We start from the raw sequence: 23890 nt of genomic DNA on the forward strand, positions 1-23890 counted from the left end.
CAGCCAGACAGCCTCCGTCCCACAAGTCCTCCAGGCGCCAGAATGAAAGGGGAAAGCACACGAGGATGGGGTACGTGCCCTCTACCTGGCAGCACGTGGTGTGGCCTGGCTGTTACCCATGGAGGACAGACAGATGACGCGCAGAAGCCAGGGTGAGCCGCTCTGGCCTTTCAGGAGTGAGTCATTCGGCTGTGGGTGGCCTGAAGCCAGATCTTAAAACAGACACATGCATTACTCAGTCACTTCCTGATCTCCAGTGTCACCTGATGAGCACAGATGTCAAATGGAAGCTCTCACACAGCATGGATTTATACACACATGTGTGTGCATTCATGTACTCACAAGCCCATGCACACCCAAGGACACATCTCACCAGCCCAGACTCAGAGACTCACACACCACTGGCAGATAGCACCCCTTCCCCAAGTCTAAATGCACCCCAAGGTGAGTAGAACAGAGCCTTGGGTCCCACTGATGCCAGCTGTGTGAGTCCCAGGGGACCGTCTTGAGGTCCAGCTAGTCCCTGGATGGTGACCCCTCTGCAGGACCATCGTGGGATGGCAGTAACCCTGTTCCTGCAGGACAACTGTCTCCCCTCTTTCCACCCCTCCATCTCTCAAGGCCTCATCCTTTTGCTTTATGCCTTGGGAAGTGGGTTTGTACCTTCACTTACATATCTATTCAAAAAAAATCAACCACGTCCTTCTCTGGGAATTTGGGAAAATATAGTGCATAACAGAACAACTTTCTGCCCTCCCTGAGCTTCCAGTTAGAGGGAAGAGATGAAAATGTACAAGTGGTACGGGGAGAAATGAGATTTTTAGGATGGGGAGGCCAGGAAAAGAGAGGCCACTGAGAAGGTGGCCTGGAGGCTGAAGGAGAGAGCACGTATGTCCATGCTACAGAATAGCAGGGCGTGGCCTGAGCCCAGGCAAGACGTGAGCCAGCAGGACAAGGTCAGGCCTTGCTGTGGTTTGTGCCTAGATGTCCCCCTAAAGCCTCATACAGTCATGGAGGTGGCCAGAGTTTGTGACTGATTCATTGTTTTGTGCTGAGATTGTGGGTGTGGGTGCTACACCCCCCCTAGAATGGGTATGTACAATACAAGGGGCAGAAAGAGTCTTCTCTCTGTGCTCCTCTCTCTTGGCTCTTGCTGCTTTTGGTATCTTCCCCTGCCATGAACTGTTGCCCTCTGCCACGAGCCACCCTGCCTTGGACCCAGCAGATTATGGACTGAAACCTCCACAAACTGTCAGCTAAATAAACCGGTTCCTTGACTAATTTTGGGAATCAGGTATTATGCCTCAGTGATGAGAGAAAAGCACCCAAGACAGACCTGATAAGGGGAATCAGATCCTGTACAGCTGTGAAAACCACCAAGAGGGCTTTGGTTTCCAGGGTGCATCATGAGTGAGACATGGGGAGTTTTGAGCTGTAGAGTGATGGCTGCTGTGTGGACAGATTAAAGGATGCAAAGAAGGCAGGGTACATCTACTGCCTTTCTCATCGCTCCCTATCATGTCCTCCCAGAATGCAGAGGCTCCTCTTAAAATGCTGGTCTCAGCACTTGACTTAAGAGAGAACTGCAGTCGACTTTCCCTGGCTGGAACCCCTCTGACCTCTGGTATTTTTAAATATCGAAGCATAATTTAAAAAGCATATAATTCACCCTTTTGAGGTGTGCAGTGCAATGATCATGGGCAACCTGGAGCTACTTTCTGCCCTTGTAGCCTTGCCTTCTTTGCATACAGGAACCGTACAGTGTGTTCCTGCAGTGTTTCACGGACTCTGTCTCTCTCCACTGCTTGAATCCATGGCATCCAAGGACTCTGAGGGGTGCAGAGCCTCCAGGGGGAACCATGCTCAGTCTTCCCAGGCTGGGGCCTGGTTGAGGTCTCTACCACATCCAGGGCAACTTGTCCTCAGCCAGCCCCTGACATGCTGCCATTCCCCCTCCCAGCAGGTGACGGACCGGATGCTGAGACCTCTCCCAGAAAGCCTCCTGCACACAGATCTGAGAATCACACAGCCCATTACCAGGGCACTCATGGTGACATCTATGGAGCCCGGAGTAGAACTACCTGAGCCAGCTTTCCCCATAGGAGAGGAGGAGAGGGAGATGTTTGGTCTGGTCTGGCATCCACAGCTGGGACCCATTCCAGGTCTTGGCTTCTCACGACACACCCTGTTGAGGCCTGTGGCCACTCCGACACAGTGACATCAAGAGGACAGCTTGGCTCTCTGTTCACCTAAGCACAGAGCCAGAAGCAGCTCGGCCTGGCTGGCCCCTGTCCAGGAGTCTTTCTGAGCCACGCAAACAGTAAAAAATCAGGCAGGGGACACACAAACCCCGCTCCTACCCTCTTGTCCTGCCATTTCCTGTCTTTGCACTGTGTAATGAGTGACAGAGAAAACCACAAAACCTTGTAAAGGAGGCACAGCTCCTTTCGTGCTGGCCTAATTTTTGGGCCAAGACTGATAGAAGCACAAACACTCCACTCTCCGCAAGACAAGGAGTTAAGAGAGGGCAGGGGAAGGCGAGACTCCAGAGGCTGGGCTGGCCAGTTGCGAATGGCCTCAGAGGTCAAGGCAAGAAGGTCAGGTTGTTTCCAAGTCAGCTGGAGCCATTGCCGGTTCCACGCAGCATTATGATGCTTCGAGTTTGAAGTTGCTTAGACATTTTCCTTCAGGGAGTTTGAAGCTTAGATTCCAACCTCAAGACTCATGATGACATAGCTGGCTTTTCTGACCTTTCTAGCCTGACATCCTGAGTCTGCTGGAGGAAATGTTCATTTGTCATAAGCCGGGTACAGTGCCGGGCAACCTTCTATCATCTTGTTTACACTCAGCAACTCACAGGCAGAACCATCAGAGCTGTTCTGCTGAGGTTTAGGGGTATAGGAGATGCCTCCAAAGCCCCTCAGCTCCTCATCCTCTATGTCTCCAGGTCTCTCTCTGTAAACACAGGACTCCCCTCCTCTCTGGGTTTGGTGCTGGTGACACCATTGACAAGGTCCAGGTCTATGCCTGTAGGGAGAGCTTTTAGCCCTGGTCACTACTGTGTAAGAGAATCACAGCTGTAACCTTGTGGAGGGGACAGTGAATCCTAACCCCGGGGTTAATAGGAGCAGCTACCTAGGCTGAGCAGGGACAGCTTAATTATCTACAGATTTCTGCAAATGATGGACCTTCAGAGTCCATCTGCAGTGTAGCCCATCTTTCAGCTCACTTCACTGCACAGGAGCTTGGGATGCGAGGAGGAGGTTCTGGGTTACTGCATCCACATTTTCACGCAATCCCACGTGTGGTTCAGCCAGCTTTGTTCCCCTCAAGGTGAGATGTAAAGTTTGTGTTGTTACCTCCTAGGGCTCAAGTTTTCCCGCTCAAGGAATCAACAATGAACCAACACCAAGCTTTCTGGTGCAAATTTAAGAGGTGGGAAAGCCAAGCATTCAGCTTACGTCATTTCCTAATCCCTATTTTCCTGATATTCAGGGAGCCAAATGTCAGCCCAGCTGATCATCTCTGCTGGTTCACTGCACAGCGTTTCGCTGCCAATCAAATGGGGTGATATGGAAATTACCCGGCAGTCTCACAACATCTCTCTGCAGGAGGGGGACGTGGAGCTGATTTTAATGTTGCGGCGCAGGGAGGATGCTGGCTGTGGACCCCTGGGACAGGAGGGGGCCTGTCTGCCGCTTGTGCTTTTCCAAGGTTGCTGATACGAAACTGGGAGAGATGGCCACAGGTTGTTGTCACCCAACCTCCAGGCAGGCACACTAGATAAACGCATTCACCACCCATGCCTGAAACAGTACCGCCAGTAATAAAAGCCGGACCTCAGAGACTGTGGGGATGGTCAACCCCAAATTTAACATCTTCTTTCAAGAGGTCCACTATTGGAGCATCTGAACACAGAACGCCCAGGGAGGATCACATCCCCGTGCCATACTGGTGACTATTTTTCTGCTTTGTATGTTTAAGGCAGAAAAGAAATTAGTTTGGTCCCAGTAGTCATTATTGAAGTGAAGTAACTGGCTTTGGCAGGGCATCTGACACGAGGGGGTGACTTCTCACCCAAACACGCCCTGTCCCCTCATTGATATGGTGCATGCACCCCGTTGATAAAGGGTGATGCTCCCGGTGTAAAACCAGGAAGACCCGCAGGCTTAGCTCCCAGTGATGTCTCTGGCCTTAGGTGACATGTCTGTCCTGCTCTGCTTCTCAGCTACACCAATGCCACCTGACAGAGGCACCTTCCCCACGACGTCCCCCCTCTCGGATCCTCCTCTTTCACCCGCTTGGCCCCAGCCACCCTTCCACTCCCAGCTCAAACACCATCTTCATGCTCTTTGCTCTCTTGTGGAGATGCCTGCACCTCGTGTGTCCTACCTAGAAGCTTGCGACACGTTCATTCAGGGCTGTGAGGTTCCCAAAGTCTATCTTCCACACCAATGTAGCAGCTTCCTAAGGGCAGCCGTGTCCCTAAGTGCCCAGCCTGTACCAGGTGTCCAGAAATATTTTTAAAATATTAAATAGGTCAGGGTTTAGCACAGCCCCAGTGTGCAGCCGTGGGTCCACAGCTGGGTTTGATAAATCAGCTAACAGGGATTCTATTTCACTTAGCTCCCTAATGTGAACAATAAGGTTGCCACATTAGTTTGGATTTTTTTCCTCCTGGAAAGCTAAAAGGTTGATGAGGCAACTGAAATCATAGAAACTTTTCGTAAAATCCTTCTTTCTGTTATGCTGAGATGGGTATCATGGGACTGAGTTTGTTTCCTGGAGTCACACGAGTGAATTCCTTCCTTCTCTCTACAGAAGAGTGAGCACCTGGAGGTGAACCAGCGGGGATGCCTGAATGCAGGCTTGTACACTGCCATGTGCTCCTCTCTCTAAACCAGACACCAGCTAATCCCAGAATCATCCGAGGCAGGCGTGGATGCTACACGTCCCCCTCTTTAAAATTACAGTAATTTGTAAGCTGCTCTCAAAGTTCCTCTTCAAATATCATTTCAAATATCTGTTCTGCTCACTACAATGCTGGGAGACACTTAAAAAATAAACCAATGGGCAAACAAGACAGTACACAATTCTTGTAAAGGTCTGACATGGGGTCCATCCCTGCTTCAAAGATAAATTATTTTAAAAAATGACGTTACCCTAGATAGCCTGTAAGCATTCATGTTCTACAGTGAGTTAACATTTAGAACGCTATCACAAGGAAACAATCAGTGTAATATGCATCCATGTGTAGTTTACTTTTAAAGTATAATATGATGTAACAAGGGGTAAAAGAAAAATAAAAGACAGTGACCACATCACCCACCAAGAAGAGATAAAGGGATAAGCGGGCTCTGTTTTCTTGTCATTTTTGCCAACACCCATAAACGCCCAAACACACATTCACTCTTCAAAAGAACAAAAACAAAGAAAAAAAACAAAGAAAGGAAAACACATGTAGATACATGCCATATAGACCCACATTTCCAACCACCAGGAACCTCCTTTCTGTGTCTCTCAGTCTCACTGGCTTCCCTGGGATGTGTACAGCGACAGGTGGGCAAAGCCCAGGCCCGGGAACACTCGGCGTGGCTCCCTGCCAGCGGGATGTGGGATCAGTTGGTGCTTAGCATTTGCTTTGGCAGAGCCATCAGTCTGCCCCCAGACCCATACACGGCAGCTGCACCTGTGAGCAAATGAAGGACACTACTAACGGAGATGTAAAGAAGAGGGACCAATAGGAGTCAGAGCCAGACGACGTGAATAAGCACAGCAGAGCCGAGATCTCCGAAGTCAACATTCACCCAAATGGCAGGAGGCTGGAGAACTTTTCCGCAAGCTCAGTTTTACCAAGGCCACACGTGGAAGGCCGACTTTTAGACACATGGATAGTTAAGGGGCAAGAGATGTTCACGTCCTTCCTATAACACAGTGGCTGGGATGCACTTAGCAGCATGAGATAAAGCCAGGCAAGACTGGGTGCTCAAGCAGAGAGCTTTGCTTTCCCTGTAGGACTCTGAGAGCCCGTGAAATTATGACACTGTGAAATGGGGGTGCTGGCTGAAGCCGGGTTCACGAGGGTTTACTGACATGGTCTCAGCCTGCACGACAGCCTGCAGTAGTGTCTGCCTGCGTCCATTCAGCTCCACTGTCCACCCCTTGCCCGACGCTCTGACCAGACGGGGATTCCACTGCACCACTGGCCCCTTGTGTCAGCGCACTTGCCCTCCTGGTGCAGCCGCCAACCTGCAGTGACTTCCAGGAGCCTGCTCTGCCTGCCTTAGGAGACTTGCTCCCACCTGAGGGGCACTCCAGCAGGGAGCTGAGGACCTCCTGCAATTCCTCAAACATCGCGCTTTTCCTGCTTTGCTGCCTGCAGGTCGCTATCCCCTGCCTTCTGTCTGTGCTCCAGGAAGATTTTCCTACTCACGCTGTGAAGTTCAGTAACCTTCCTGTCCCCTAGCTTCCCACATCACACAGGACCTTCTTCCATCCCGCCACCGTCCTGTCCTCTCACATGACTGCAAGCTGATTGAAGTCAGGTCACACCGCTTATCATTTCTGCACACGTTTAGTATTTATTTGTCCAGATATTTTTTGGTCATAATCTATAAACTAGGCACTGAGGTAGTTTCCAACTATTAAAACAGGAAAAGTCCCAGCTCCCCAAGAGCTCCTTGTTTTGAAAGAAAGACGTCAACTGAAGTCTCTCTAGTGTAAGAAACTGAAAGAGTAGATGATACACAAAACATACAATAAATATTGTGAAAGGGAAAGAAATTGACCAAAAGGAAAGGACAACTGGGATGTGGGAGAGGAGAAATAAGGAAAAGAAAAAATATATATGCACACAAGATAGCTAAGATAATTGTAGTCCGCATTCTATCCGTTCACTAAAGGGAATTATGGTGCTTATATTGCTTGATCAATTTTGCATGGCTGTATCTGGTAAGCTGAGCAACTATTCTGAAGATAACAATACGCAATATAATAACCACTGTTAATTTCCTATCATCTTGCTTTGAAATTCTGTATCCTTTTTGTTGTTTTTAAAGTCTCTTTAAAAAGAAAACTAAAAACAAAAATAAGTCATTGCGAATAACTCTGGGTATTTAAAAGCAGCACAAGTGTATGCAACGATCAGAAACCATGACTCAGAAGTTTCTGGGTGTTGGGACCCCGGATCAGTGACATGACCTGAGCGGAGGAGTGTTCAAAGTACATTTGCCTGGTATACAGCGGAGACAAACTAAGTCATCACTTGGGAGGCTCAGCGGGAGGCCACTGCTTTCCGGAAGAAGGTACAGTTAACTGATCTCAGAGGAACAAGGGGATGCATCTGGGGAAAGGGAGGAAGCAGGAAGGGAGAGTTCCAGACCTGGGCTATAGCAGGAGAGAAGGCAGAGGTGAAAAACGACCAGGGACAGAAGAACTGGGCAGGAGACGGCTTCAGGAGGCTCAGGCCAGGGGTCTCTCTGAAGTCACACAAATCGTGGCTCCGGCCTTGGCTTTGACCACCCCTGTCTGAGTTGGAGGCCATCCCTGAGGAACAAATGTTCCTCGGCAGACTTTGTTTCCCCCTGCTTCTTATCCCACATTCAGCCCAGTACCTGAGCAGCTCAACTTCAAAAATAATATGCAAAGTCCAATAGCAGCCAATAATGACCCTGCAGATTTTCCCATCGTCTCTACGGTGTCAGCTGGCTTACGTGTGAACTGCTGCTTAAAACAATAAAACACAAGCACAGGCTTTGGGGATGAAGATTTGCCAAACTGCACGGCCAAAACTCGACTCCCTCTGCAATATTTCACGAAGCTCCCGCGAGCACTAACAGCACAAATCAGGGTGTGCTGGTCTCACTGGAGGTGAAAACTGTTTTAAACATTTTAAGATTCTTTAGTCACAAGTGCGTTCAGCCACATGTGATGGTGATGAGCACATAATGGGTACGATTTCCCTCTTCTGCTCAGGCGTTGATAAAGCATTCCTGTTAAATAGCTGCTTCTGAACACCTGGGGGCATCTCGCTGTGCCTTCCAGATGGGCTTGTTTTTCTAACACACGCATGTGTTCCCGCCTCTGCAGCTGTGTTAGTCTGAGTGTGGATGCTAAATGTGAGAACACGAAGCCCAGGAACTCTGCCTGCCTCTCCCGCATGAGCTCATCAGTGTGCAGCAGGCCTCTGAAGAAGGCCAACCCAACCTCAGAGAAACAATTCTCTGTGGGGGGCGTTTGCACCCCTTGTGGAAGTTTCACAGTAAATGACACACGGTTATCTCCAGGCTCCTCAGACTCCATGTGTCTTGGATGGAATTGAGGATCCTGTCTTCCCGACCACTCCTGCCCACATGGGAAATCTCAGCTGTTGGAAGACAGGAACAGATCCTCTGGTGTTCACTGCGCTGCATTAGAAATGCATTTCTGGCTCCTCTAGGGTCCACTTAGGGGACTTTCCCTGGATTCAACCTCTTCTTCCCCTGTGATCCCATTTCCTCCCATGACACCCCCTTGTGTCTGCTCTACTGAAGGGTTCCATGTCACTTTGTTCCCTCTTCACTCGAGGCCACTGGACAGTAGAGCCACAAGAGCCGGGATTCAGCATTCTCAGGCTGGGCTTCCCCACAAGCACCCCTTGAGACAAGGATCTGAGGGCAAGTGGCTTATTTTGGCAGCTAATTCCAGGAGATCTTGGGGGTCAAGAATGGAGAAGCAGACTGGGAAGGGAAGGTGGCTAATGAAGGAAGCAAGTGGCAGCTGAGCCAAGTGGCGTTCTGAGTCGGTGGAGGGCATGGCTCTGAGGAGTGCGGGAGCTGGAGGAGTTAGACGCCAGTTCCCCCGGTCATTCCCTGAAGGCTCCCCTGGGATGTGTGTTCTCTAGGCTTGTGATTGGGCAGAGACGCAGAACTGGCAGCTGGCAGCTGACCTCATGAGCTGTAATGGCAAAGCCAAGGGCATGGGCGGAGCACAGTCAGTGTCACTGTTTGACCTGAAGGTGTTGTTCCTTTGCAGTCACCAGTGTCCTCTGTGGCCATCAGCACACCGTAGGACAGTGGCAATGCCCAGTGTGTATGTTTCATAGCCCAGATCTTTACACCTAAGGGGGGTGGAGGGGAGGAAAACAGAGACAGAGACAAAGACAGAGAGGAGGGGCAGTCGGAGGACAGAATGAATGACCTAAGTGTAGACAGATTCCATCCTCAATGCCACTCAACAAGCGAGTGTACCAGAAATAATACACAGTGACAGAACAAAGTCAGCCTTCCCTCGGTTTACAGTTCCTGAGCCTTCCTGATTTTGAGTGCTCATTTAAGGGGACTTTAGTGGCTAACTGCAGGAACTCCTGCTTTTTTCAGACAAAATGCAAACTACCTTCTCTGGTGTAAGTGGAGGAAAAGGAATTTCTTCATGCTGGAAAGAAGGCAGACCATGCTGGACTTCGGAGACAGTACATCAGTTCACAAAGCGGATTCTTCCTCAAAATTAGTTAATTCATTGCACAAATGTTTCCTAAACACATACTATTTGCCAAAATATTTCTGGAATGGAAGAGAATCACCACTACTACCCACAACAAAGCTCTCTCCTTTCCAGCGTTCCCTTGTAGGGGGTTCCTTTGCCTGGTTTCCCTGGAAAGTGGGGTTCTGCAGAAGTCTTAGCTATGTGCATGGCTACTTCTCGGTTACGTGACCGGAACCTTGCTCCTGAGGCACAGCTAGGGAAGGGAAAAAACAGAATCAGAGGAAACGGCCATGGTTGGCCTCACAGCTGACGCTTAGATTTCTCTCCATGACCGACCCATCCCCGCATGCTTCAGGGTGTGAGGTTTCCAAGTGCACAGGTGTGCAGTCTGGAGCCTGGGTGTCCAAAGTTTTTGGCTTATTCTAAGGGAGCAACTACAGTGGGTGACAGGCATGGCAGATCACACTGCAGTCCTCAAAACTTCTCTTTTTCCTAATTGTAAGTAGAACAGGTTCATTTTAGAAGATATTTTAATAAACAGAAGAAAGATAAATTTTATTCCTGATCCTGAATGAGATGAACAGAAGAGTATTTTTACTCCCTGTAGGTTTTCCCATTCAATTTTCTAACATTATTAAGATTGGAGGGTCAGAATAACTCCATATCCTGCTTTGTGAACCTAGTGATAAATTATGTGTTCTTCCCATTCACATTACAAATTCCATAAACATAATTTTAGATGCTGTTCAATGAAACATGTATGAAACCTTCCCTGGCTGTTACAGTCATATGTTTACCTGATCTCAATTGTGCATCACTCTAAATACAATATAAATAAAATGGCACTCTCTATAAAGTTTCATTTGCTTGCTTCTTTCTTGTCTGGTGAGGACTCTTCAGAATGGATTAATGGAAATACAATGCTGGCCCGATGTTCCTACAGCATTGCCAAAGCACCAGTAACCCCTGGACAGATATCATCCCGCCAAACCAATGTGTCTGTCTGGTCATAACCTAAAGATGGTGCAGCCTAGCAGGACCCCGGGGCTTCATCTGTGTGTTGTTCCCTGACCTATTCAAGACTCTCGTCCCTGGTCTTCTGTGCCTGCCTGGGAAACGAGCATGAATACACACACACACACACACACACACACACACACACACACACACACACGGTGCCTAGTACAGACTTCTCTCCAGCTCAGGGTTAGATAGTAACTTCAAGATAATTTCTATTAACTTCTGGTTTCTGACACTAAGTCCCATTCAGATGGAAATGTAGGCTTCATTTAACAAATCTTTAATAAATAGTATCCATGTGATGAATGCCATCTGATATCACATGGCAGGCTGAAATGTTTTCTTATTCCAAAGACACTTTTGAGTTTCCCTCCTCTGGGTGACCTTGGAGAAACCCAAGTCCTGCCTTTGCACTTAGGATCCTTGTACACTGAACCATCCCAGTGGCGGGCACCGTGCCCTGCTCCCCTGGCAGCCGAGTCGCCTCACTAAGGTGGCAGCAGGCAGTGCTGGCTGTTGATGCGGATGGAGTGGCTGCCTGCTGTGTGATCCCACATCACTGCATGTCGTGGAGGAGAGATCCAGGGGATGGAGCCATGGCACTGGCTTATTCCAGGATGGACCCAGAAGCAGAGCGCATGACTTTATCAAATATAAACCCGGGGTTTCTCTCCCTTGCCCTGCAAGGAGGACGGAAGCATGAAGCTTCTTAGATGGAATTGCTCGATGATCTAAAGGAAGCAGCAACTCAGATATAGCCAACCCCTCCTCGAGAATGGCCCGCGTCTTCCTCAGCTCCAGTGACAGAGGGACAAACTAGAAAGCACTGAAATCATGCTTAAGATGCAGCGGAGTCTCTGATTCGGCCTACTCTCAAGAGCCTGGCTACCCCGGTTTTTGTTTATTTGCTTTGAGTTTGATGGTTGACTTCTTGATGTAAAGACTAAACGCTTTTAAGATAAAAATCTGCTTCCCACATTGGCTGCCAAAATCAGTTGTCCTCTTTGTCCACCCAACTTTTAAATATTGTCTACATGGTTGCAATCTAAGATTATTTTATTTAATTTCAATATTTATCCCAGATTTTACCTTTCTCTCCCATGTAAATTTCTTCTCTTTCAGATACTCCTCGCATAAACCTCCAGTCCTCTCCCTCTTTCTGTCTTTTTTGAAGACATTTTAATTAAGACACCAGGGTTATATTAACCTACTTAGGCAATAAGCTCTTTTATGTAGCTCTTTTCGGTGAATTCCCGATTCAGCAGTGTCTTTCATCCGCCTGCTCTGTCTCTCTCTCCTCCCTTTGTTCCTTTTATTTTATTTTATTTTTTGCTGGATTACAGATCCCACATTTTCCTCCAGCCCCAGCCCCATGCTACCCTGTGCAGTTTACATTAATAAATTCATCTTCACAATGATGTGTGCGGTGTTGCATGCCTCCCGCGTCATTGATTACTGCGTTCTTTGAAGGTTCAAAGGTGCATCAGATCTACCATGAAAAAGGGCAAAAAAAGAAAACACATTTGATATTCTTCAACATCTGAGGTTTCCCTGCGCCCAGGGGTTTGATGTCAGGATGGTGAGACAATGCTTAAAGAGGAGGAGAGCGTGTGATAAATATTCAGTGGCCATGTAATACCCAGTAAGACAGAAGGCTCGGGGTGCTCCTTCTCCATCAGGCTGGCAAACGCAGCAGCCATTTGATAATGGAGCTCGGAAAATCTTCTGCGGAACCAAAAGAGCGACCTTGGCATCCCGGCTCTTCTGCGAGCTTGCCCCACAGAAGAAACTGCACCGTTTCGTTTATTTTCCAATATTCTCCATAGTGAAGTCTGTGTTACCAGCAGGAAGGCATCTTTGAAAATCAGTGACCTCTAAAACACGAGACAGAACATTTCTGAGTGCTTGCTATAAATTAGGCAGTAGATCTTGCAAAGAGTTTTCTCCTTTTACACTGACACGTCTGAGATACAGCATCACTATGCTCCCATGTTACGGAGGGGGAAACTGAGGCCCAGGAAGGTTAAACACTTTCCCCAGGAACTGTGAGTGGAGGAGCCAGGACCAGAGCCAAGGCTGTTACACTTGGAGCCTGGGCTGTTGGCCACCCACCTCCCGCTCCGGCCAGGGTTCTTTCCACACAGTGATTTTAATTCACTAAAAGGATTGTATTTGAGATCTTTTCCAGTTAGACCCACACATGCTACATTTATCATGTGTCTGGTTAACGAGCACTGTCTTCAAAATATACTCAAACCTGCATGCTCCGTCTTCCCTCCCTCCCCAGCCGCCCCCAGCCCCGCCCAAGCTAGCATTATCATTGGCCTGGGTTACAGCTCGGTCCTCTGATGAGTGGGGTACCTGGCTTCTGGCCTTGACCCACTTCCTTTGCACACCCCGACCCTGCAGCCAGAGTGGTCCTGCTGAAACACGGACCGAGTGACATCCGCTGGGACCTCCTGGCACCCCAGGAAACCCATGCAGGGTCCAGACTGTGCGTCATAGCTGCCTTGTGACCCACTCTCTCGTGGCCCAGTTGCAGCCGCATGGGGCACCTGGAGCATCCAGGCCTCGCTTGCTCCTCTCTCTGCTTGCTTCGTTCCTCCCTGTCTACCTTAACTTCCCAAGTGACCAAGACAACACAAATCTAGCATGCGACAGTATTTGCTGCCTTACAGACGGCCCAGAACAGTCTCATTAGAATCAAGGCGTAGGCGGAGCTGCTCCTCCCGAGGCTGTGGAAGAGCCCCCCAACCCCTGCCCCATGATTTTCTAGATGCTTTTTCCTGCACTCCTGGTTCACTCCTGGCTCCATCCTCAGAGCCAGCCGGAGGTCTCCGGTCTCTCTCTGGCTCTGGCTTGTTTCTGTCTGGTGACCTGCTTGTGATTCCCTGAACCCCACCAGGACATTTCGGGGCAATCCCTCCACCTCCAGGTCCTGACTGAACCCCATCTCCCTTGCCGTGACAGGCAACATACTGAGAGGTATCAAGGATTAGGATGCAGGCACCTTTGGGGTTCCTTGTCCTGTTCTGCAGTAGATCTTTCACTTTCTAGCATTAGACTCCCTGTCTACGAGGTCTGCCCCCCATTCCACACAGCATTTATTCGTCATTTACTCCTAAAATTCATCCCCCTTCTTTGCTTGATTTTCTCTCTTCACAGTATAAAGATCCGTCATATTCCACAGATATTTATTTCACCTCTCATGTTTTCTTCCACTAGAAGGCAATCCCCACAAATGCAGGGATTTTGTCAGTTTTCCACAGCTCTATCCTCAGCCAACCTCCTGACATATAGTAGGTGCTCAATAAATACCGTCTTTGTGGGATACCTTGATTCACGTCCTCTGTCACAAGCTGAAATATAAAGGGTCTTCACCGTATTAGGAGATGAAAAATGAGAAAACCTTTGCTCAGCCATGATTCCTTGTGAACCTAGTAAGTGACTTCCATTAGTTAAATGGTGTGTGAAATACAAAATTGTATCACAGGAGGTGTCAGGCTGCCATTTATTGTGGTGAAGGTTGCCTGCCACACAAAGGCCCTTGGAGGAGGAGGAGAGGGCTGAGAGATACTCCTTTATGCAGTCCTACGTCCATGGGACCGAGTCCCCCAGGGCAGTGGCCATTTCTTAGTCCTAGGAAGGGACTGGCTAGTGTACCCCACCCTGGCGCTGCTCTGGAGGCATGAACTAGCCCTTAAATCTTATTAGACAAAGCTAGTACAGGTCACGTAGGAGAGGAAGCTCCCAGAGGAGGGTGAAAAAAATCTGTTTCAACACCGAGTGTGGTGGCTCACGCCTGTAATCCCAGCACTCAGGAGGCTGAGGCAGGAGGATTGTTGTGAGCTCAAGGCCAGCCTGAACTGCATAGTGGGACCCTGTCTCAGAAAGACAAAAAACAAAAACAAAAATAAAAAAATCTGTTTCAGATACGATAAAGAGGACTCTAGGACCGTTGGTTTCAACCTACTGTCCCTCTCCGAGAATCAGTTCCCTGTCCTATGAAGTGGGAGAGATGATTCTGGCCATGCAGTGATGTCTCCCCGGACCCCAACATCCAAGCCTGTGCCACAGCTCTGACACCTCCTATTTCCCAGCTATGTTTTATTTGTGTCCACATCACGCATCTCTGTCCCTGTCCTCCCTCATCAGCACAAAAGAGCCAAAGGCTAATTGACTTTTACCTTTCCCTTTGCCATCCTGGCCCCAGTAACCCAGCATGAGGCCCGGCCCCTGGCGTGCACTCCAGCAACGTAAAAATTGAGTGAGTGATAAATTAATCTAGCTGAGGAGGCAAAATGAGCCTTCGTGGAGCAATAGCACCCGGTGAGGTGCTAAACCCTGTTTACTGACTGCTAGCACAAAGCGAGACCACAGGTGAGTGACGGGACAGTGGGCTGACCGCTGACTTCCTTGCAGGACGCCTCGGTTAGTGTTGATGGACGCGGTGGAGACTCCCAGGCAGGAGGAATCCGAGACAACCGTACCAGCATCTAAACGTACTAGGTACTCCCCATACCGGGGCTATGCTGACCACTTCCCACATCTTCTGAACACTCTGCCCCAGTATTCCAGACAGCATTTAGCAGCCACCATTGTCAGTTTCATCATGCACAACCGAGACAAAGGTGGTCCACTGATAAGTTAAAAGAAACAAAGGTTTGGAAGACCAGTGGATGAGGTGCCGTTATTTTAAAGATTAGAAATAACGTAGGCAAAGTCGGAAGCTTCCAGAAGGCTCTTGTTCAATAATGGCTATTGTCTGCAGTATCCTCTTTTTTTTTTATTGGTACTGGGGATTGAACTCATGACGGCGCGCTTGCAAGGCAGCGCTTATGCTGCTGAGCTAAATGCCCAGCCCAATAATGGCTATTGTCATACCAGCCCCAGGTCGGGTAGAAAAAGTACACGAAGGCGCTCTGTGGCTCTGTAACTTCCTTTGCTGGCTGGGCTGCCACGTAACAGAAGCGTGGTGGTGACCTCCCTCCCTTCCACCCAAAGGGGTTTCTCTCTGCTGGTGGACACTCGGGGTGATACTGGAGAGTACTTCACCTGTGCACTGCAGTGACTACATAGGTATCTCCTCGCCAGGATTATGGACATTGTCCATTAGTGCTGATCACAGCACGCAAGCCAGAGGCGGGGGAGGCATCGAGTGGGGACCATAAAGGTACCTGCCTCGTGAGGTTGTGGCAGGCACAGGAGTGTATCTAACAGCCAACACCCGGAGAGCATCAGCCTTTGGGCACTTACGCTTTGTAGTCTAACATATAATACATTTATATCAGGACAATATGTGTCTTAGAACCTAGATCTTACATATACTACAGCAGTATCTGTACATGTGTGTAGCCTACGTATACACCCGCATGTGCTGGATTTGTATGTACCAATCTTCAAATGTTAAGTATTGCTTTTCTTTTAGTGTGGATTCTATACTGCTGCCACTTCATCTCCTGTTGAGATGGTTATGACTGGCTTAGAAAGAAACTTACTATCAGTTAAATCAGGCAGGCTCAGTCTTTCCAGGGCTGAGCCTGTTTTTTGCGTTTGTTTTCGTTTTCAGTAGTGGAGATCAAACTCAGGACCTTGCACATGCCAGGCAGGCGCTGTGCCGCTGAGCTACATCCCTGGCCCTCAGGCCTCTGTTTTATTAATCTTTTGAGTCACTCTCTGGACTGTTCATCATAATCAAGTTGCCTAAAACAATTATAAAATAAAGACAAAAAGCTTCCAGAGCTGCTGGGGAGAAAGGAAACGGACACACAGCGGAGCGGAGGTAGGAACCACGGCGGGTGTCTCCCTACAGGTAGAATGGCTCTGGAGACAGGGGAGCAAACTTTACAGTAGGAAAGGAGAAAACCCTGTAAGCTCACAGTTCTACACCCCGTAAAAATATCTGTCAAATTGAAAATATAAAGAAGTTTATCAGACACACAGAGCTGAACTAAGTGTATCATTAGCAACATTTCAGTTGAGATGTTAACAGTCCTTCTGTGAGAAAGAAAATGGTATCAGAAGGCTCCTCAAGGGATGAAGAGCACAAGAAATGGGGCCAGATGATGATGTCTTTCTTTGTTAAAAAAGGCTTGAAAACATAATCAATTATTTAAAAACAGAACTAATAACGACATAGGGTCTGTAATAGATGATGAATCCAAACACTTAAGAGCAGTCACACAAAGGCTGGGAAACTGGACAAGGGAAGGGCACTGTTAGGAGACTCTTAAGTTGTGTGTGAGGTTGTGGTACTACTATTTGGAAGAAACGCTGTGAAACAGTTTGTAGTTAGTGAAAATGCGTACCGTAAGTACTGAGATTACCAATAAACTGACAAAACGAGAGTGCTCCTTTAGGCCACGCTCCTTGGCTTGGCCCCAGAGATTTCCTGCTGCTGTCACACTCCGGCTCCCACAGACCAGAGCCACCCCTCACTTGCCCGCCCTCCCCACGGCTCCATGCTTGCTTCCCGGACACCCTGCCGTCTCCTTTTACCGCACTCCGCTCCATCTCCTTCTAGACCAGGCATCATGAAACACGACTTCTTCAAAGCTGCCTTAAGGTAGCACATAGTAGGCACTCAGTGGACAGCTGTGGTCAGGAGAAATGCGCAAATAAGTACTGAGCCTTCTTTGCCTGAAGTGCGGCCATCTCTGTCCTCCGAGTCCGATATTTAAGGACTCTGAACGTGGAGCTCTGCTTCTAATTTCCTTTCTTTATGGAGATCGTCTGCTGTAGACCAAATAAATGATGCTGCGTGTCTTTGCTGAGCAGGTTTTACGTTTTCCCGCTTATCTTACCCTTCTGCCATCCGTTTTTCCCAAACGCCTTTCCCACATAAACTCCAAAGACGCCAGCTCCTCGCAGAAACCTTTCCTTGTCATCCCCGTCAGGAAAACCGTGAAGTTAGGGAAGGAGGTGTTGGCATCCAGGTCACCCCTGGCAACCAGTGCGCTGCTGGCTGTACCCGTGAGATCACATGAGATCCCTGTCCTGATGGCTTTGCCACAATTGTGGGTGTTCATTATCCTGTAGATTTTGGTGATGTCCTCATTGACTTTACGAATTTCCATCTTGCAAAGTCTTATTTTTTTAAAAAAAGACTTTATAGGGCAGCAATCACATAATCTTGAACGTTTTGGCTTTTTCTAACGGATACAAACGGCAAATCTCCTGAGGCAGGATCATTTTACCAGATTAAAGTCTCTGAAGATTATCTGCCTGCCAAGAATTGTACATTCTTAGGGCTCGAATTTTAGCAGGTCTGGGTGTACCTGCACATGCATGAAGTGTTCATAGCTGTTGAATCCAAGCCATCATTTTCATGATAAAAATGAAGACAACTTAAGCTCCTTCGTCTATGTTACTATCAACTTTCTGGGGAGAAACCGAGTTTTAGCAAGATGAAGTGACTACTTCTAGGCACAGATAAATAGTGACAAGTAGGGATTAGTATTGACTGGACTCTATATCAATATTTTTCCAGAGACAGACCCACTCTTGACATTATTAAAGATCAGAATTAAGTTTTATTTTTCAAAGGTGGTCTGAGGATATTTTTACAGACTTCGAAAATATTTTGTCATGTTCTTGACTCTCAAAGGCAGGCACAATCTTTTCTTTAAACAGAAACTCGGATATTAAAACCCAGGGGTGAAACATCATTTTAATATGAACCCAACACAGTCTAGAACCTGTTCTCTTGTGGTTGATCAGAAGTAAAAGTAAAAACATCACACGTGAGTGGCCCAGTGTCCTTTGGATTCCCTTTCTCACTGGTCCTCTCCCAGATGTAATTGAGGTCAGTCATTGGAATTAAACCCAAATCGACTCGTTTTGCATTGACAAAGGCCCATAAAGAACAAGCTCTCATACCAAGAATTTAAATTAGGCTTCAGCAGAGACTCTCGGTCCTGAAAATTGAAATCATGAGTTGTGGTGGCCATAAAATCCTCATGAAATGTGCTCGTAGCCCTGGGATAATTTTTCTGTAATTGCACTTTCCTTTCTGCGATCAGGCCTTTAGCGATGGTACAGAGCAGACGCTCCTAATCCCATATTACAGTAGCTATTGGGTGACGTCCCCAGGAATGGAGCGTTATCAAGGCAGGCGCATTGAAGCTGCAGCTCTCTGGCCACTTCTTCTCCCTGGGATGATGTCTGACATATTCCTATTTGGTATCTGGGCTGCCTCCTCCCAGGGAGAGAAGTGGACCCATATTACAGCCATGATGGCAGCCACTGAACTCCTGAGACCTGATGATTAACAAAGACCAAGTCCGTACCTAGTCCTGGTCTGTAGCGATGGTTGGTGCCGGTTGATGGCCCTAAGGATTTGCCTCTGTACCTCTTCCCATTTCCACTGGTGCTCACAGAGTTCCTGCTCTGTGAATTTCAACACGAAGACACTGCACCTTCAGCCTTTTGCCCTCTGCCTGGACCTTTCTCTTGAGGATATTTTTTTTTAACATACATGCTCAACCTTTGACAAACAGCTAAAATACTCTGGCTCCCAGTGAACATGTACAGGTCGCTTGAAGTTGGTGACACTGTCTCTTTTCTCTGTGCCTCAGATGACCTTTGTCTGTGCCTGTCTGAGAGTTTTATCCATTTCCTGAATGCCTCTGCTTCCTCTAGAGCTTATGTGGTTCATCCTGCAATGCCCATCATAAAGTTAGGCACCACCCTCTGTTCAAAGACTTCCTGAACTCTACCCTCTGAATTCATGGCTCTTGTTCAGGTGACCAGGTTGTCTGTGTCATTGCCAACAAGTCAGTGGAAGTGTACCGAACATATCCCACATGGCAAGGATTTGGGTCAGCGCTTTGTTGCCTAAATACAGTGCGTAACTTTGAAAAAGTCAGTCGACTGTGAGGGAAAATTAATGAAAATATAACATGATAAAATACAATATTTGCAGTTTTAGCATAGTATTTCCAACACCTATGAGGGGAAGAGTCGGTGTCCACCGACATGAGCATGGTCTGGTGCACAGCTGGGGAGTACTTCATCATTGACGTTATGAAAGTCCTGCCAGCACGAAATGGCAAATATGACTTTTAGTCAGTTTTATCGTTGCTCTGTCTCTTTGTGTTTGTGCCTGGGGGGATCATTCCTTTCCAGTCTCCATGTTGATAGTCAAGTGGACATGGTTATGGAGGTGAGAGTCTGGGGAAGGCGGGGTGACTCGCGCAAATAAGAGGCCACTTCTACTGTATCTTCCCCACTTCATGGTCTCACACTGGTACCGTTAAATCAGCTACACTGTGAGTATTTGTACCCAGGCAATTGGCAGATACCATAAATCATTTTTCTTTCTTTTTAGAGAGCTAGTTTTCAAATATTTACAAGAATACTATGAGGAAAGCTTCTTAAGAGTGAAATTCATTTTGAGGGAAAGAGTAAGATTTTACCATATCACCCAAAAAATCAATAAAGGAATGTATTGCAAACCAGAGACACTGCACTGATGATTTATTCTACAAAAGGCCCTCAGGATCGTGGAGTGTGTACATAAGACGAGAATCACCATCAAACTACTTAGTAATGACTTACTGAGTCACTGGTGATTGAGAGTGTAATTTTCCAAAAATTATTTGTAGGGCTGGCCATTTGAAATCTACAGCTATCTTGCAAGGATTTTTTCTACTATTCCCTGATCAGCCACACAAAAGTCAGCAATTTTAAATCTAAGTCTGTTTCAGGAGAAGAAGAATTGTTACTGATAATGCAGCACTATCAAAATGGATTTGCTGGATGACACTGCTGGCGGTCCGGGTCCCCGCTCAGGACTGAAGCACTCATTCTTACGCTACTGATGTGGACAGCCACCCACTGTCCACTGAGAAGACTGTCCTCAGCAGCGGCAAGCATCTTGCTCAAGCTCGCCCTCCCTTCCTGAGGTAGGCTGACCCCAGTGAGAAATCAATGAGAAACGCGTACTCTCAGCTTCTTGACCCAACTCAGGACACCTCTGAAGGGCTCCTTTGGTCCTAGAGATCTCCGCAGGACCAGCAGGGGTCTATTCCTTAACAGGATCACAGCTGGCTTCTCCTCTATCCCACCTGTAGCTCTCCAGCCTAAGGACAGTAGGTGTTATTCCTAGAACATTTGCAAAGCTCGCTACATTCCAGCCCACGCAGAGACTCTTTCCTGCTAATCCAACTACAAGGATAAAGAAGGCAGAGCACAGAAACAGCCAGATTCCCCATGTGCACAGCCCAGGCATGCGGGCCCTGTTCAGGAGTTTATCTCCATCTCCCAGCTGCCTCTGCAGTGAGGTGCAGTTCTGAGACCGGAAGGGGTGTACTATTCCAGTAATAGACACTGATTGCTGGCTAATATATTGTAAGTCTTTAACAGCAGGCCTAAGTATCCTGACCTTACTAACAGCTCCATGGGTTCAAATCCTGCCTACTCCTAAAAGCCTAGCACAAAGCTGCTTCTTTCAAGAGACATTTCTTCAGCTCTTTTCTGCAGAAGTAGACGTCCTCTTGCTTAAACTTTTTAGCAGTTTCCTTCTGCCTCTTTAGTGGGGTTGTCTTAAAATACAGCATTGCAAATGCCTTGGGGATTTAATTCACCTAATACTTTCAGTAGATCTTTCCTTCTTTGTTTTATGTATCTTGATTGGAAATTTGCTCAAAAAGCTCAGGAAAGAAGGCAGGTGACACGAGCTTCTGACAAACACAGAAACGAGGGTGTGTGTGGAGGGATGATGTGGTTTGAACTGATTCTCACTTTGCTGGTGATAGATCAGCATATTAAGGCAGATATAGTGCTTCCCTGGGACAAACCCAAGTGTGTCCAGCTGGGGAAACACACGTCATGGAGTCAATTGTTCCAAAAATCTAAGAAATGCCACAGAAGACAGAAACACAGAGGAGACGGAACTAGCTCAGCTCACCAAGATCAGGCCGGCTCTCAGAGTTCCCTTTGTGGGTAAAGGAGTGAGCCCAAAAGTTCCTAAAAGAACCAAGTGAGCAATGTTTGAAAGTAAGAGAGAACAAGGTATTTTTTAATCTTCCTCAGTCTCACACTCCCGTCAGGAGTTATTAACGTCTTCAACGCAGTGAATTTTACAGCTATCCTACAAAGCTTGGGCAAAAAATATTAGCACTTTAATTTTCATAAATTAAACGGTTCTGCAGAACTTTTAGGTACTCACCCACGCAGCTACTGAACAATTTTATACTTTAGAAAAAAATAATGTGCTAGATCTTGTGGGAAGGTTCAAATTTGTTGTCATTTTAGAGAAGGTTAGCTTCTTACGCTCCGGGACCGCAATAGGTGACTGTGGGAAAGGCTGCATTTGTTCTCCCAGTAACTTCAAATAGACAGACAAAGCAGAATTGCCAATCCACAGGACAGGAATTTTGCTTTTAAAGAGAAAGAAAATAATAGTAACGAGGATAAAGAGAGGCGTCACAAAGGAAGAGGAGCAAAGCCTTCTTAAGGCCTCTATCGATTTGCACCATTTTATTATATCAGTGTGGTGCTCGGAAGGCAGTCGGGCTGACAGGCTAATGAACTCTAGTTAGAAATTTCCAGATGAAGCCGAGATGGCATTAGTACCTTCCTTGTCCTAACTGTCTTGATCATTACACAGGAGCCTGCATTATCTGCACTAATGATGACCATCAATCAATGCCAAGACAGCAAGTGTGGTGCGAACCATCACAATGGCAAGAGAGGGTTTTGTTAAATCCAGAACCCATGTTGGATGAGAATGACACACCCGGTTCCAGTCCCCACTCTCCATTTAGTAATTTTGTCACTCTGGATAAGTCTTCAGCCTCTTTCTGAGCTTCGTAGTTGCTATGATAAGATAGGAATAATAATGCCCACTGTGACGGACCAAAATCAAGATGGAATATTCCAAGTGGCATGAATTCCTTCTACTTGGTAGGCTGATTTCAAATGAAGTAGAATTTACAGGTTATTTCCAACCAGGGATTCAGATGTTAGAGTACCTAATGTCCATAGAAAAATTTCAGGATTATTTGAACTCATTAAGTTTATTTTAAAAATTACAGTACATTTATAAATGCATAGATATCTTGGATGTATTTCTTCTCAAGAGGTTTAAGAACCACTGCTTCAAACTCTTCAGGGTAAAGATCTGTTTTATTTCTGAGTTATAATTTTTAAAAACAATTCACAAAATATAAAAGTAAGTGTTTATCGAACACCTACTCTATGCTTGTAATAGGTGCTGGGGCCACAAACAAAAAATTCTTTCCACAAGAAGCTAAGTGTATTTATTCTCTAAGATAACCATATGTGGCCAGGAAATGATATACAAACCACATACTTAGAGAATCATATGAACTGAGAGCCATTTGTGACAGGTAAGGCTGCAGCTCAGTGGCTGAACTAAGCACGGGCCTGGTTTGACTGACTTTGCTTTCAGCTGGGACCTATTCTGGTGGACCGTAGGGATGAATGCCGATGTAAAAGACTCGAATTAATATCAGAATTACGCAGAGGCAAACAAGAGGGCTTATGTAACCATTCCTTGCTATTTCAGAGAGAACTGCAATGCCCTACTAATTTGGTCACTGAATTCCCCAAACTAAGAGGTAAACATGTACTTTCTACTGCTGAATGAAAATTTAACCGTGGGATGTAATTCAGCATATGGTAAGAGATTATGAAATGTGCATCCAACATTGTTTCCTGATAGAAGGAGAAAACACAGACAGAGGAGACAGAATATTAGAGAAGCCAAAGAGAAGGAAAAGAGAAGAAGGAAGGAAGGAAGGAGAGAAAGAAGCCCGTTGAAATGTTCTTACAAAGGAGCCATGCTTTATATTTACAGGTATTGTGTCTGTCAGCTGTAAGAAATACTGTCTTTAAACATCATAAAGACGGGGCTGGAGGTTTAGCTCAGCGGCATAAGCACCTGCCTTGGAAGCAGGCAGTCATGAGTTCGATCCCCGGTACCGATAAAAAGGAAAAAGACAAAAAAAAAAAAAATCATAAACACAAAATTTATGTAGTAACACAGAAATACATGGAAAATCACGGTCCACACTGGTACCTGTGCATGTTCATGTAACTGCAGCATACTTGACTGGGAAATGGGGGGAAGGTTCATAGAATGTGTTGCTGGGGGAATCGTGGATTATCTTTTCCAAAGTTGCGTTAGTGTTTATAGATTATTTTAACACAAAAGCGTAAAAGGCATATGCTTCCAGATTTGTTTTTTATTAGGCTGTGTTGTAATGAATGTTGAAGTCTGGTCTGGAAACCAAATTTCCTTTGAAAATAAAGGGTCTAATTATTGTTCTAAGCTTTAATCACCAGCTTGTGCAGTCTGGGCAGACAGTCTGGAAAGATCTGACAGAATTATTGAGAGCAGCGGGTCTGTGCTGAGGATGCTGCCGCTGCTGCTCCTCTCGGA

At 46.9% G+C, this 23890-nt stretch overlaps 1 protein-coding gene across 3 annotated transcripts in view; it reads right to left on the reverse strand.

Moving 5' to 3' along the window:
• Window positions 1-23890, reverse strand: part of Cdh13 (cadherin 13) — a 1022569-nt gene that overhangs the window by 561031 nt on the left and 437648 nt on the right. The window lies entirely within an intron of this gene.

The sequence above is a fragment of the Cavia porcellus genome, unplaced genomic scaffold (genome assembly GCF_034190915.1).
Source record: "Cavia porcellus strain 051 isolate PalLab524CR breed Dunkin Hartley unplaced genomic scaffold, mCavPor4.1 scaffold_4, whole genome shotgun sequence".
NCBI classification, from domain to species: domain Eukaryota; kingdom Metazoa; phylum Chordata; class Mammalia; order Rodentia; family Caviidae; genus Cavia; species Cavia porcellus.